The sequence below is a fragment of the Gobius niger genome (assembly GCF_951799975.1).
Source record: "Gobius niger genome assembly, chromosome: 2".
In the NCBI taxonomy this organism is placed as follows: Eukaryota; Metazoa; Chordata; class Actinopteri; order Gobiiformes; family Gobiidae; genus Gobius; species Gobius niger.
Genome location: NC_136853.1, coordinates 7,729,749 through 7,742,199, shown reverse-complemented (window position 1 = coordinate 7,742,199; position 12,451 = coordinate 7,729,749). Strand labels below are relative to the sequence as shown.

At 42.4% G+C, this 12,451-nt stretch overlaps 1 protein-coding gene across 1 annotated transcript in view; it reads right to left on the bottom strand.

Annotated features, from left to right (window-relative positions):
- The window catches only part of LOC306959912 (ras association domain-containing protein 8-like), a 41,144-nt gene extending 29,035 nt beyond the window's left edge, over positions 1 to 12,109 (bottom strand). The window contains 2 exon segments of the mRNA XM_079552167.1: positions 7,343 to 7,481; positions 11,911 to 12,109. The gene's annotated coding sequence lies outside the window, so the exon portion shown is untranslated.
- Positions 12,110 to 12,451: the final 342 nt, after the last annotated feature.

Here is a 12,451-nt window from a genome sequence, read left to right as displayed (position 1 = left end):
TGCTTCTACAGGGGGTTTGGAGATGGGAGCAGAGCGTTCCCAACCTGGGGGGGCTCTGTCTGGTCAGAGGGTCCGGTCACAAGAAATGAAATTATGACTGAAGAAAGGACAACACGCGCTGAAACCCTCTTCTGCTATTGGAATTGAATTGGATTAGAAAAGGGGGAATTCAGCCAATCACAGGGAAGTGTGATAACATCAAACCATCATAACTTTCTCCCCTTCCTTTCATTAGAGAGAGCATCAACCCCTTACCCCCCGCCTGAACCGAGTGCCTTTTCTCAAGTTTGGCTTTACCCGAATCTAAAAGCTTCTCGACTGGAGAGCAATTTGAAAGCTAAGACCTACAAAAGTGATTTATGTAAGGGATAATGCACGACGAGGTTATACCATGGTCCCACAAACTGAAACTGTTCATTGGGGGCCTGTTTGCTTTTTTTTTTTTTTTTAAGTTCCAGGCAGGAGATATTTCACTAAGCTGTTTTACCTGAAGCTAGCTCCAGCTCAATTGTTTATTTTTACTATGGAAACAGCTGCAGCGGAGTGATATAGAACGTGATTTAACTGTTGCTGGGCTATAGGTGTTGGTGTACATTATCACTTTTTATTATACGGCTCTTCACAACGTAAGTAGAACGCTCCGTTGATTTGAATGGGATTTCCCAACGTTCTACCGGTCATTATTTTATGATAAAGGACCTCTGAAAAAAATAATGACCACTGCCAATGGCAACGGAGTTCGTGCTTTCATATCACTCCGCGCGTACGTAGTAGCGGACACTCTCTCTGTCCCCGTCACTGCGAGAGAAGTTGGGGGAATCGCTCGTGAAGTTAGCGTGAGTCTGACTTTCAACTTTACCCAGAGATTCGCCACCATTCCTCCAACTGCGCCTTCAACTAAGTAGCTAGGCTAGCTACTAGCCTTGCTGCTTCTAGCCTAGCAAAACGTTGCCGAGCAACGCGCAAACTTTTGGGAACTATTTGTCGCAGAAGTCATTAAATAAACCTTTCGACCTTCATAAAAGTGTACGAAGTTTATGTTGTGTGTGTTCAGTTGCAAATGGCCGTATAATAAGCGGGATAATGTATAGAACGCTGGTCATTATCGGGAAAATAACCACCGACAGGGCGAACCGGACCCCGACGCGAAGCGGAGGGGTCTTGTTTCGCCCTGATTGGCATGATAATGACTAACCACTTTATAATAAATATACTACAAGATAAAAACAAACGTGTTGCTATATTTGTAGGAACCCCGTGTGAAGGGTGTTCTTTTTGCTCTGTTTTGTTGCACACGCTGTAACTTCCTCTCTCCGGAGCTCACTTGTGAAAACTCTCAAAACAAAAACAACAGCTGATGATGCAACCAGCGCACAATCTTTGGAACTGGACAAGGGGTCACGACAGGAACAAGCTGAGGAGAGAGAGGAGGGGGGGGAGAGGGGGAGAGGGGGCGGGGGGTCTTTCTACACAAAACAAAAGCCCTCATTGCTCTGTGTATGTGCAGCGCCGCCCACACGGCTAAAAGCTACAGCTAAAGCATGGCTGGATGCAAACAATCCCTCTCCATGGCAACGAGGCCCTGGCTTTGTCCCAGGACGGGCTCACAGATGACTGCATTGATTGGAGAGGACGGGGTGTGGGGAGAGGCGGACTTCGGCAGCTACGAGGGGACTGTCCCGGGGGTGGACGGGCGCAAGCGCAGGATGAAGTTGTTGTTTATATTACAAGTAACAGCGGAATTGTGAAACGTGCTCATGAGCTCATCATTCGGTGATTAGGAGGAAAGTGAAGAATAAGTTTGCACCACAACTAGAGGTGGGCATCAGTTCAGGGGGTCGTGGGGGGGGTCGTATATAGAAACATACACAGGGTGAAAGGCCACAGATCGGTGGTCAATGCTGCAAAACCTTCAACCTTAGCAGAGGTTTAAATTGTACCCCACACCTTTATTTTTAAAATCACACAATAAAATTGGTTTGAGGACCACACTAGGCACCCGTGCCTTCAATCACGTAAACACAGCGCAGACGCCGTTAGCATTTAGCCTCTCCTCCTCTATAGCTCCAAACAAGGTCAAGATAGAAGCTACCAAGCTCTTCCACGTTTCCCCTATTTAAACATGGCGGTAACACTACATTACGGGCCGGTAAGTCCTTGGTACTTACAGTGGTACTTACAATGGTACTTATGGTGGTATTTACACTGGTAATTCTTGACACTTATTGTGGTACTTAAAGGATGCTATAGTGAGAATTACAAGTTATGTATTTCTAGATACAGTGGTAACTCTTAGTAATAAAGGTTGTACTTCTTGTTTTCCCTAATGCTGTTTATGTTGTTTTATAGTCACACAATCCTAGAAATTACATCTGTATGTGGAAGTACCGCATTTACAACTTATGAATTGCTGCTGTAGTATTCTTGAATTACCAATATGTACCATAGATGTATCACTGAAACTATTATAAACTATCATTTAACGTACCAAAGTACATAGACGTATGACCTTCATAACTAAGAGTTACCACTGTATCACTTAGTAATAAGAGATATAGTGGTAACTCTGTGTCTCCCTAACCCTAATGACTTTTAGTACCACAATAATAACCTAATAATTATCCTGTAATTACCACTGTAAGTACCACTCTCATTACTAGTAATTACCACTATAAGAACCACAGACTTACCAGCCCGTAATGTAAAGTGTTACCAATATGGCTATATTGTAAGGCGTAATAATACCAGGAGTAGTTCGAAATCCGTGCAGTAATATCTTCACTTTACTGTGCGGACACCGAACTACTCCTGGTATTATTACGCCTTACAATATAGTTCCCCTTTTTATCCACTTAGAAAATACACATTGTTTAATTTTGTGTAACTATACTTGGATCGTGTAACACTTCACGTAACCATATTTAAATAGGGAAAACGTGGAAGAGCTTGGTAGCTTCTATCTTGACCTTGTTTGGAGCTATAGTGGAGAGCTATGCTAACGCCGTCTATGCAGTGTTTACGTGACTGAGGGCACGCGTGAAGACCAGACAGGTACAAATGAACTCGTCTAAACTCAGAACATATCTCAGTATGTAAAAGCTATGGCCTATTCCTTTAAAATCCACAATGCCCCCATTTCAAACAAACATTACAATAACATGGCACGACACCCCCTTTCCTCCCCCCCGCTGAGCTCTTTGTGTTTTGTGAAATGCATTGCACGTTGATCTATGGAAACACTTTTTAGCGATTACTTCCGAATGGACTCTGTCAGCTCGGGAGCGCAGCGTGTCGGCAGGTTTAGCAAACACTACAATAACGCTATGGCAGCGATCAGGGCCAAGAGCGAACTCTTGACGCGCCATTAATCTTACATTTACTGCAGGGACCGGCGCGAGTTCCTCCGGCGCACTTAGCAATGACATCTTGTGAAATAAAAGACACTTCCGCTCCAGAGATGTGGAGTTATATGTATTTTTTACCTTGTCTATTTCCCAGCCAGTAGATTTATTAGGGGTGCATTTATGTAAGTGCTCAGCTGTGAGAGTTTCAATGTGGTTGAAAGGGCTGGGTTGGTTCAGAGCGTTTTGCTGGACAGTACTTTAAAAGCGTCTTTATACTCATGGAGTCAAAAAGAGGGAAACTACAGCAGGACTATATTTAATCACTGCTGGAAGTCCATTTACAACAGCCATGTCGACTGATCCAAAAACCACCATGTACTCTTTGGATTAGGGATTCACCGATACCACTTTTTCTAAAACAGATACAAGTACGAGGACTCACTGATACCGAATAACAATACGAGTACAAGTATATAGACTTAATAGAAAGACTTTTTCACAGCAGATTGGTTAGTAATTACTTAACTCATTTACATTTCCTTGAGTAAAATAGGCTACACTTTTAAGAGAAGTTATATTAGAATTGAACATATGCCATTTTATTGTATTTATTGTATCTAGTACATGGGCTGTTCTACGCCCATGTACTCAATGCCTGTGCTGTATTCATGTTTTTCTTTAATAATAATTATTGAGAAGGTTACTTATTCCTACTACTAATTGTCCTCTTTCTGCCTTACTGCAGCTCCATGTGGATTTTCCCGTGTGTTTAAAGCAACTTAGCCAGGCAAAAATATGTACAAATTAATAAAGTTTGTTCCGAAAAACACACCATCCCGCAAATCCCGCAGGGATCTGTTCTTGGGCCAAAATTATTCATCATGTACATTAATGACATCTGTCAAGTCATTTACAATATAATTGATTGATTCGAGCCAAATCTCTTGATGAAAGTGTGTGAATTTACTTTGTAACCAATTGATACACATTTTTTTTGTCTTCCTCTTGCAGATGGTAAAACTGCTGTGTGCTTGGTGCTTTAAGTTGTAATTAAGCTATAATAGCGTTTGGCTTTAGAGAAGTGTTTCACTTCAGTCAAAACCTTTTACAGTCTTTCAGTTTTCACGTTTTATAGTTAATCGTGTCTATGTGAAGAGATTGACTGAAATAAACTAAACTAAACAAACTAAACATCCCTGACCAAAATATGGGAGTCTGAAACACCACATGTTCCGCACTGAATTCCATAATGACTTTTATTTATCTTTTTATACCATTTAAATCGACTTTTATCCGTAAATATAGGTGCAATCGACAATGGAAACGTGTTTTTTATTAAAAAAATGTATTCGCACATTCTCTTCAATGCCAATTTCCAAATATAAGCAGCCATTCATGGAGGGAAAATAAACAGCAAGATTGTTTTTCTACAGTGACATTTTAATCAAGTAAAATCTTGCAGTATGACAGCCCATCCCGAGCACTAATCTTAAATTGTTTGCACCAAATCAAATCAATGGGATTTAGCGCCTTATCAATCAACACAAACTGTAATTGATTTTACTGCTTCAAAAAGGTTTAGGAAACTCTTGAAAAAGGTATTGTTTCTGGAATACTCAGTACACAGTTCATTCAACAAACCAACGGCCGGCGCTGTGGGAGTCTGCGGTTTCCAAAGGTAATCAGCTTGGTCAGGGGCTGCTAAGCCTCTGACCCTTTAAGACGAGGAGCTTAGTCCAACACAAGACGCCCAGTTATAAACGTGTCCATGTTTAACTGAGTGCACCTGTGACTTATTGTTTCTCCCTGATCAAGGCATCGGCCCTGGGCTATAAATAGACACAAATACAGTAATGCAGGAGAAATGAGAGCACGTGTGTACAAAGTCAGGGGAGTAATCAATGGATGGATCAATGAATCAGTTTAAGAAATGCTAACAGAGGTTAACTCCAGTGTGTGATAAAATAAACAAAGTGCAGAGAAACGTTTACACCACGCCTTAGAAAAGGTTTTGGCTTTACATATACCATCAGAAATTACTATATATGTTAGGTTACCTAGCTGCCAGCAGAGGTTTGACATTTTCCTCAACGATTGGAGGCTGCACTAGCGCAACATTAGGCTTAGTTTGGGGACAGCTGCTCAGATTGTGCTGGGATGGTGCTCGTGACTGTGGAAAATGTTCATTCTCAAAGTGGTGTCAGCCATAGAAGATGGCATCTTTGGATTTGCCCATATATGGTCCTGTTCGAAGCAGCCGGACGGGGAAAACAAAGAAAAACACACAAAAAAGAACTTTCTCCCATTTCTTCAACACCACTTAAAAAAAAAAAAGCTCAAATATGAATGGAGTTTACTACTAAATAAAGATACAGAGACATGGAGAGGAGCAAAGTGGTTCAACAGCCCATGAATACTTAAAAAACTGACAATGCTAACTAGGAAGCTACATTAGCGCCATGCTACATATGCTAACGTTAGCAACCAGTGCCAATTTTGCCAATGGTGCCAAGGGAAGCGTCCCAAAAGAACCATGAGCAGCTGTGTTCGTTATGTCACGGTGAAAGCGAAAGTGAAACTGTGCGAGCACCTGGAAATCAGACACAGGTTCCTTTGTTTAGGATGTTGGAGAATATCTTTTCAAAACATTCACACCAATTTGCTTCCTTTAGGATATTGCTAGTATACACTGTTAGCATATAATGTATGCTAACAGCTGCAAAGATGGCGGATCTCCATGGTAACTGTGGAATTTCCCGAACTCTGTAGGTTTTCATTTAAAACAACCTTTAAATAGATATAAAAATGTGTGTATATATGTCTTATTTCCTTTGGACTGTTAAGGATTTGAGAAATTCTCAATATTTTCTTCCTTTATTTTGACAATAGTGAAAAATCGTAGAACCGCAATATTTTTCCTTAAAAATGTAAAAAAAAAATGTAGAATCGTGATATCCCTAATGGCATCTCCCCAAAGTGTGCGTCTCATCCTGATTTTTGACTGGATAAGTGGCTAATTGAAAGTAATACGGTTTTTCATCATTTAAATGTTTTTGTGATTATGAATGAATCGATAAAACGATTGCAGTCAGTAAAATCAATATCTGACATAACATAACTGGGGTAATAAATACAGTAGGTAAACTATAAACCCAAAAGGATTTTGTTTGCTTTGACATTATCCCAAAGTTTAAGCCAGAAGCTGTTTTGAGGCCGGTTTATATCCACACAAAGGCAAAACGACAGAAACTTTCTTTGTAAGAGCGAAGCAGCTCAGTAAATGTGTGCGTCCATGGGTCGACTCGGGTCTTTGAAAACGGCGCAATTCATTTTCCAGTCCTGTGTGAGGCGCTGTGACGCTAACACAGATAATACAACAAGAATGTAAACAGTGAAAATGAAAATGAATCAAGGTTTTAGGATCTACAGAAGAGATGAGGAGGAGAGTTTATTCTTCAGCCTAAAACAGAAAAACCTGTGGCTTGTGGACTGCAGTGGAGCAAAGAGGAGTCAAACCATCACAGATCCGTGAGTCACAGACACCACTCTGGAGCTGTGATGTCATCGTTTTAGTAAATGTCGCGCAGACGTCGTAACAACGGCGTCACATAAAAAGCGTTTTGAGATCTTTCCACTCCGGGACTTGGTTTGGAAAATGTTCGTTTACAGACGCCCTGGATTGCGTTTGGTCCTCAGATTGACTTCGTATGGACGGGGCCTTAGTTTGTTAACTTTGAAAACTAAACTAGCATTTTTTACTCATCATTCGTCCTCTATTTCGCCATAAATGTCCGTGTGATCATCCGCACCGAACAGAAAGGCTTGGGAATCGAACCAAGGACTTCCTTCCTGCGTGGACCGAGAGCCCTCAGCCCTACGCCAAATGATGAAGCAAGACAACGAAGCATGACAAGGACTAAGAAGGGACGCAGCAAAGTCTTAACAAGCCGAAAAGACTAAAAGGCAACACAACACATCCTTAAATGGTCAGTCATTACCTCTTAAACTGTGCGTCTTCAGTGGCGGCTGCTCGGTCTTGTCCCATGTGCTGGACGCTTTGCCCTTGCCTCCATCACACGTGTATCGGACAAGGACTCCCTTCCCTCTCCCTCCCTCCCCGTCTGCCTTTCGACGGTTCTGTGTGTGGGACAGAGAGAGAGAGAGAGAGAGAGTTAGTTGAAGGCGGTCTGATTAAAAGCGCTGCTGACTGGGCACTTATGGGCTCCACTCTATTAGGAGATTCATCATTACGGGCAGCCTTCTCGCCCATCCACAACGCTCCTCGCTCGTATCACGGGGCGAGGCTACTGTACACCGCCCTCTCCAAAATACTTATCTGCTGTCCAGGCTTTTCAAATACGCTTAGAAATAGATATTCTGCTCTAAAATCGCTCAGAATGATTTGGGGTTCCATCAGAGAAAATGCACATATTGTCTAAACTTCACAGAATAAATGAGCAAAAGCTAATTCGCAAGCGTTTCCATCAAAGTTACGAGGGCTGCGTACCGTTCCATTTTTCCCCCGATACCAGTACTTTGACAATACTTGGTTTTAGATACCGATACCTGTAGTAAAATGTTTGTCATCTAGAACACAGAGCTGCTGTTTGGATGAAAACTGCCTCCCACCCTCATAGATGTTTTTCTTGTTAAGGCTCCAAAGGTTCTCAATAGGGTTGAGGTCAGGGGAGGAGGGGGTCCACATCATGAGTTTCTCTCCTTTTATGCCCATAGCAACCATATTCTTTACAGCAGGACATGGTGTGTTGCCATGCATGAAGATGATCTTTTTGTACCATAGAAGAAAGTGGTCAGTCAGAGAGGTCATTTTCACAACTTCAGGGATCCTAAAGGGGCCGACCAGCTCTCTCCCCATGATTCTGGCCCAAAACATGACTCCGCCCCCTCCTTACTGACGTCACAGCCTTGTTGGGACATGGTGGCCATTCACCAACCATCCACTACTCCATCCATCTGACCTGATCATCAGTGAACAAGACTGTTTGAAAATGAGTCTTCATGTATTTCTGAGCCTCTGCAGCCGTTTCTGCTTCAGCTTCAATGAACAGTTTAGTGGAGGCCAGATAGAAGGTTTATGCACAACTGCAGCCTCTGGAGGGTCCTACACCTTCATGTTCGGGAGACTCCAGAGGCACCAGCAGCTTCAAATACCTGTTTTTCCTGCTTTGTAGCATCTGTTCTCTTAATCTGATGTGTTTGTCTGGCAGTAACCGTCCTCATTGTGCCTTTATCTGAACAAACCCGAGTGTGTCTGAATCATCCACAAATCTCCTATCAGTATGATTACGCTTCATCTTTCATGAAATATTGATGGTTTTCATACCTAGACCAAGGCATTGAACTATTTCACGCTTTTCATCAGCAGAGAGACCCTTTTTCTTTCCCATATTGCTTGAAAATGATGATAATGATGAATGAATAGTGATAATGAAAATGTTGATCGTCTTAATAATGTGGAACGTCCTTTTTCAGTAGTTTTTCCCTTAACTGGGCTCAACCTGACAACTAATTATCACAAAGAGCCCTGAGACACAATACCATCTATGAGTTTCATTGAAAAACTTTCTTTTTTTTCCTTTTTGACACTGAAATACAATTTGCATAATCATTTGGAACGCAGTGTAGGAATAAAAAATTAGGGGGGGAAATTGGGGCAAAAATAAGAAAAAAATGGTGTAAAAAATAGGGAGAAATGGGGCAAACATTGGGTATTTGTTCATTTATTTTTTGTAGTATGGAATAAAATGTATAATAAATGAGCAAAAATGTCAGCTGAAACAACCAAGTCATTTAATGCTGCCCCTGGACCTGGATCAAAACTTGTATCTTAAAGGAACAGGCCACCGTACTGAGATATGTTCTTACCTGAGCTTAGATGAGTTGATGTGTACCTGTCTAGTTTTTACGCATGCGCTCAGTCAGTCAGTGAAGTTAGAAGAAGCTCTTCCACGTTTTCCCTATTTAAACACGATTACGTGAGTAGTTACACAAAGCTCGACGTCCGCGCAGTAATATCTTCACTTTCCTGCATGGACGTCGAAGTGCCCCTAAGGTGTTATTACGCCTTACAATATAGTACCTCTTTTTATCCGCTTAGAAAATCCACATGTTTCATTTTGTTTAACTATACCTGGATCATGACTACTCACGTAACTGTATTTAAATAGGGGAAATGTGGAAAAGCTCAGTCACTTCTAACTTCACCCCCGATTGGCCCCATAGAGGAGGAGAAGCTAAAGGCTAACAACATCTTTGGTCTTTTTGCATGACTGAGCACACGCACAAAGACCAGACAGGTACACATCAACTCATCTAAGCTCAGCTAAGAACATATCTCAGAATGGAAAAACGGTGGCCTGTTCCTTTAAAGGTGCATTATGGAACTTTTAGTGTAAAACAAAAGTTGATATTTGTGTGTATTGTGGTCAATCGTCAATCCTAAAGCTCCTGGATGCGTTTAAAATGTGCACGATAGGGCTGCATGGTGTATATCGTATCAATATTGAGGTTTTAATTACTGCAATGACCTCACCGCTAAAGGCTGAGTTCTTTTTTCCTGCGGCTTGTGCCACCGGCGTCTGAGTGATGGACATGTTCGCCAGTCAGAATTATCGAGCCGGCAAATCAAACGTGCTGGAGGGGAACAGGTTTGTATGCTCTGAGGAAACAGCTCCTCATTGTGGTCGCGAATTATGCTCTTTGCAACGTCTTTAATCGGAAAATATTCAAACTCATCAAACACGTTCAGCATTAGGCCTAATGAATGATTCTCTCGGTTTTAAAACGCACAATAACGTTAGCATTAGCAGCTAGTCGGTTAGCTGCTGAATGAACCGTGTATCATTTGCTCTCATAAACTACAGAGCTACATCGTAGGCTGTATGGTTTTAATTTCATGATAATATAAAAGGGACAGACTAAAAGCTGTAGTGGCATAATAAAGCATCCAGCGAAAAAGTTACTGACGATCACAGAAGGTTTAGCTAAAAACGTCAACTATCTTCTCTGTGAATTATCTGAAGCAACAGTTCACTTCTGTGGCTTCCTTTCCACATTCGATAAATAAATAAGCAAAGAAAAAAAATGTTCATGTGTAAATTAGAAGTTCTCAGATGATCTTTCCTCATTCATTCCAATAGAGCTCCACAGTCCCGCCCACTCCCGGTCACGTGTCGGGGTCCGACGCAAAAAATCCCATGTATTTTTAGCATTGACTTTTCGAAAAAGTCAGTTATTAAGAGTTTAAAGGGATATTTCAGGATTTTTGACATAGGGCCTCATTCCCTAGTTATCCAGAGTGTTGCTGATTTCTGGAGATATTTTATATTTATATATTATAATTTTTGGAATATAACTGACCTTGCATCACATGAATAATCGCATTTTGAGGGACTATTTTCTAACAGATCACTCCACCGCTGCGTAGCTTATACAACCACAAAGCTGATGCTGCTCAAATATAAGTCATTTTAAATGCAAAATGGTTAAAATTATTCTATCGACACAGACATTGATATGGTTAGTCTGGTGTTATAATGCAGGCTAGCTGATACCATAGAAATGCGCTAGCCTTGCACTAGCCAAGCGCCACGTAACTCTTCAAATATAAGAACTGAATGAATTACAAAAATATCTCCAGAAATCAGCAACACTCTGGATAACTAGGAAATGAGGCCCTATGTCAAAAAATCCTGAAACATCCCTTTAATGGGCCGGCTAATCAGCTATGTGCTAACTACCGACGCCTGTATTTTACAAGAAAGAAACAATACTTGAAAATACGATGAAATCACTTTTATAATTTTGCAGTTTATAACGCTACTGTTTAGACGTAGACATTGCTCCGCCCACTTTTGCCACGATTCGGCACTTCCTTAGTACTGACTCTTCCAGTAGCCACGAAGTCCTAGTTCATTAATCTGATGTTTAGTGGATTGATTTGTATAAAATGTCCAGTAACTGATTTTATCTCGACTTCTCCAGTCCTATGTAAACTAATAGCAGTGAAGGGGCCCGCGCGAACTTCCGCAATAAGGTAATAAAGGGGAGGGGCCGAGCCAAGCTAAACTCCTCCCAGTGGTCTATATCTATTCTGCGGGCTGAGCTTTAACTTTTGTGACGCTGACGAAGCCTTTTGGACGAGAGGCAAAACGTATGACACTTCAACTACAGAGTACAGACGACGACTCAAGAACCTTTATTGAAGAGAGCCTACAGAGAGCCAACAAAAACGTGGCAGTAATGTGATGAAAAAAGTTATGTTAAAGCAACAACAAATGTGACGACGCCGCAAACAAAACAAAAGTTACGATCAGTTTTGTAGGTCTTAGCTTTCAAATGAGGCGTTGCTCTGGCCTATAGGCTGTCAGCTCCAGTCGAGACGCTTTAAATTTTGGGTGAAACCAAACTGGAGAAAATGCGCTCATAAGGCGAGAGGTTTAATTAATAGGCTGCACCACGTGACCGCAACCTTCGGCGTTTTCCGTAGATTGCAGCACACGTTGGGCCACTAATAGATTCACCTGTAGCTGTTTAATCTGCTTACCTTTGCGAACGTAAGGCGGGAGAAGTAATCGCTGCCTCTCCTGCGCTGGTCAGTGGTCGTGTCGTCGTCTTAGCGCACGACTTTTACGCCTGGACGGGCGGGTGGGTAGCGTGGGTAGCGTGGGTCTTGTGCAGGGCTGGCTTCGAGGTAAACACAACACGGGACATCCGACTCCGAGAGCTCCCTCTTCTCCTCCTCCTCCTCCTCCTGCACCGCGGGGTCGTGATTCAGGAGAACAAGCTCGTACGAAAACAAGTGGGGGCTCCGCAATGGCATTGATGGAGCGCAGAAAGAGAAGGGGGGTAAAAAGCTGCTGGCGGAGACGGGGAGATGCGCAAAGTGGGGTGCCTGTCTCTCTCTCCAATCCGTGAGATCTGTGATCCCCCCCCCTCTCTCTCCGTCCCTCTGTAGCCCCGCGGTCTGAACTCTGCTACAGTCCGATTCAAACACGAGCGTTTTCGGAGGCACCGGCGCGTCACGTGGTTTCCCTGCTGCGTCACGGTGTCCCATGCGCCAGTCTTCCCCTCACCCCCTCCCTCTC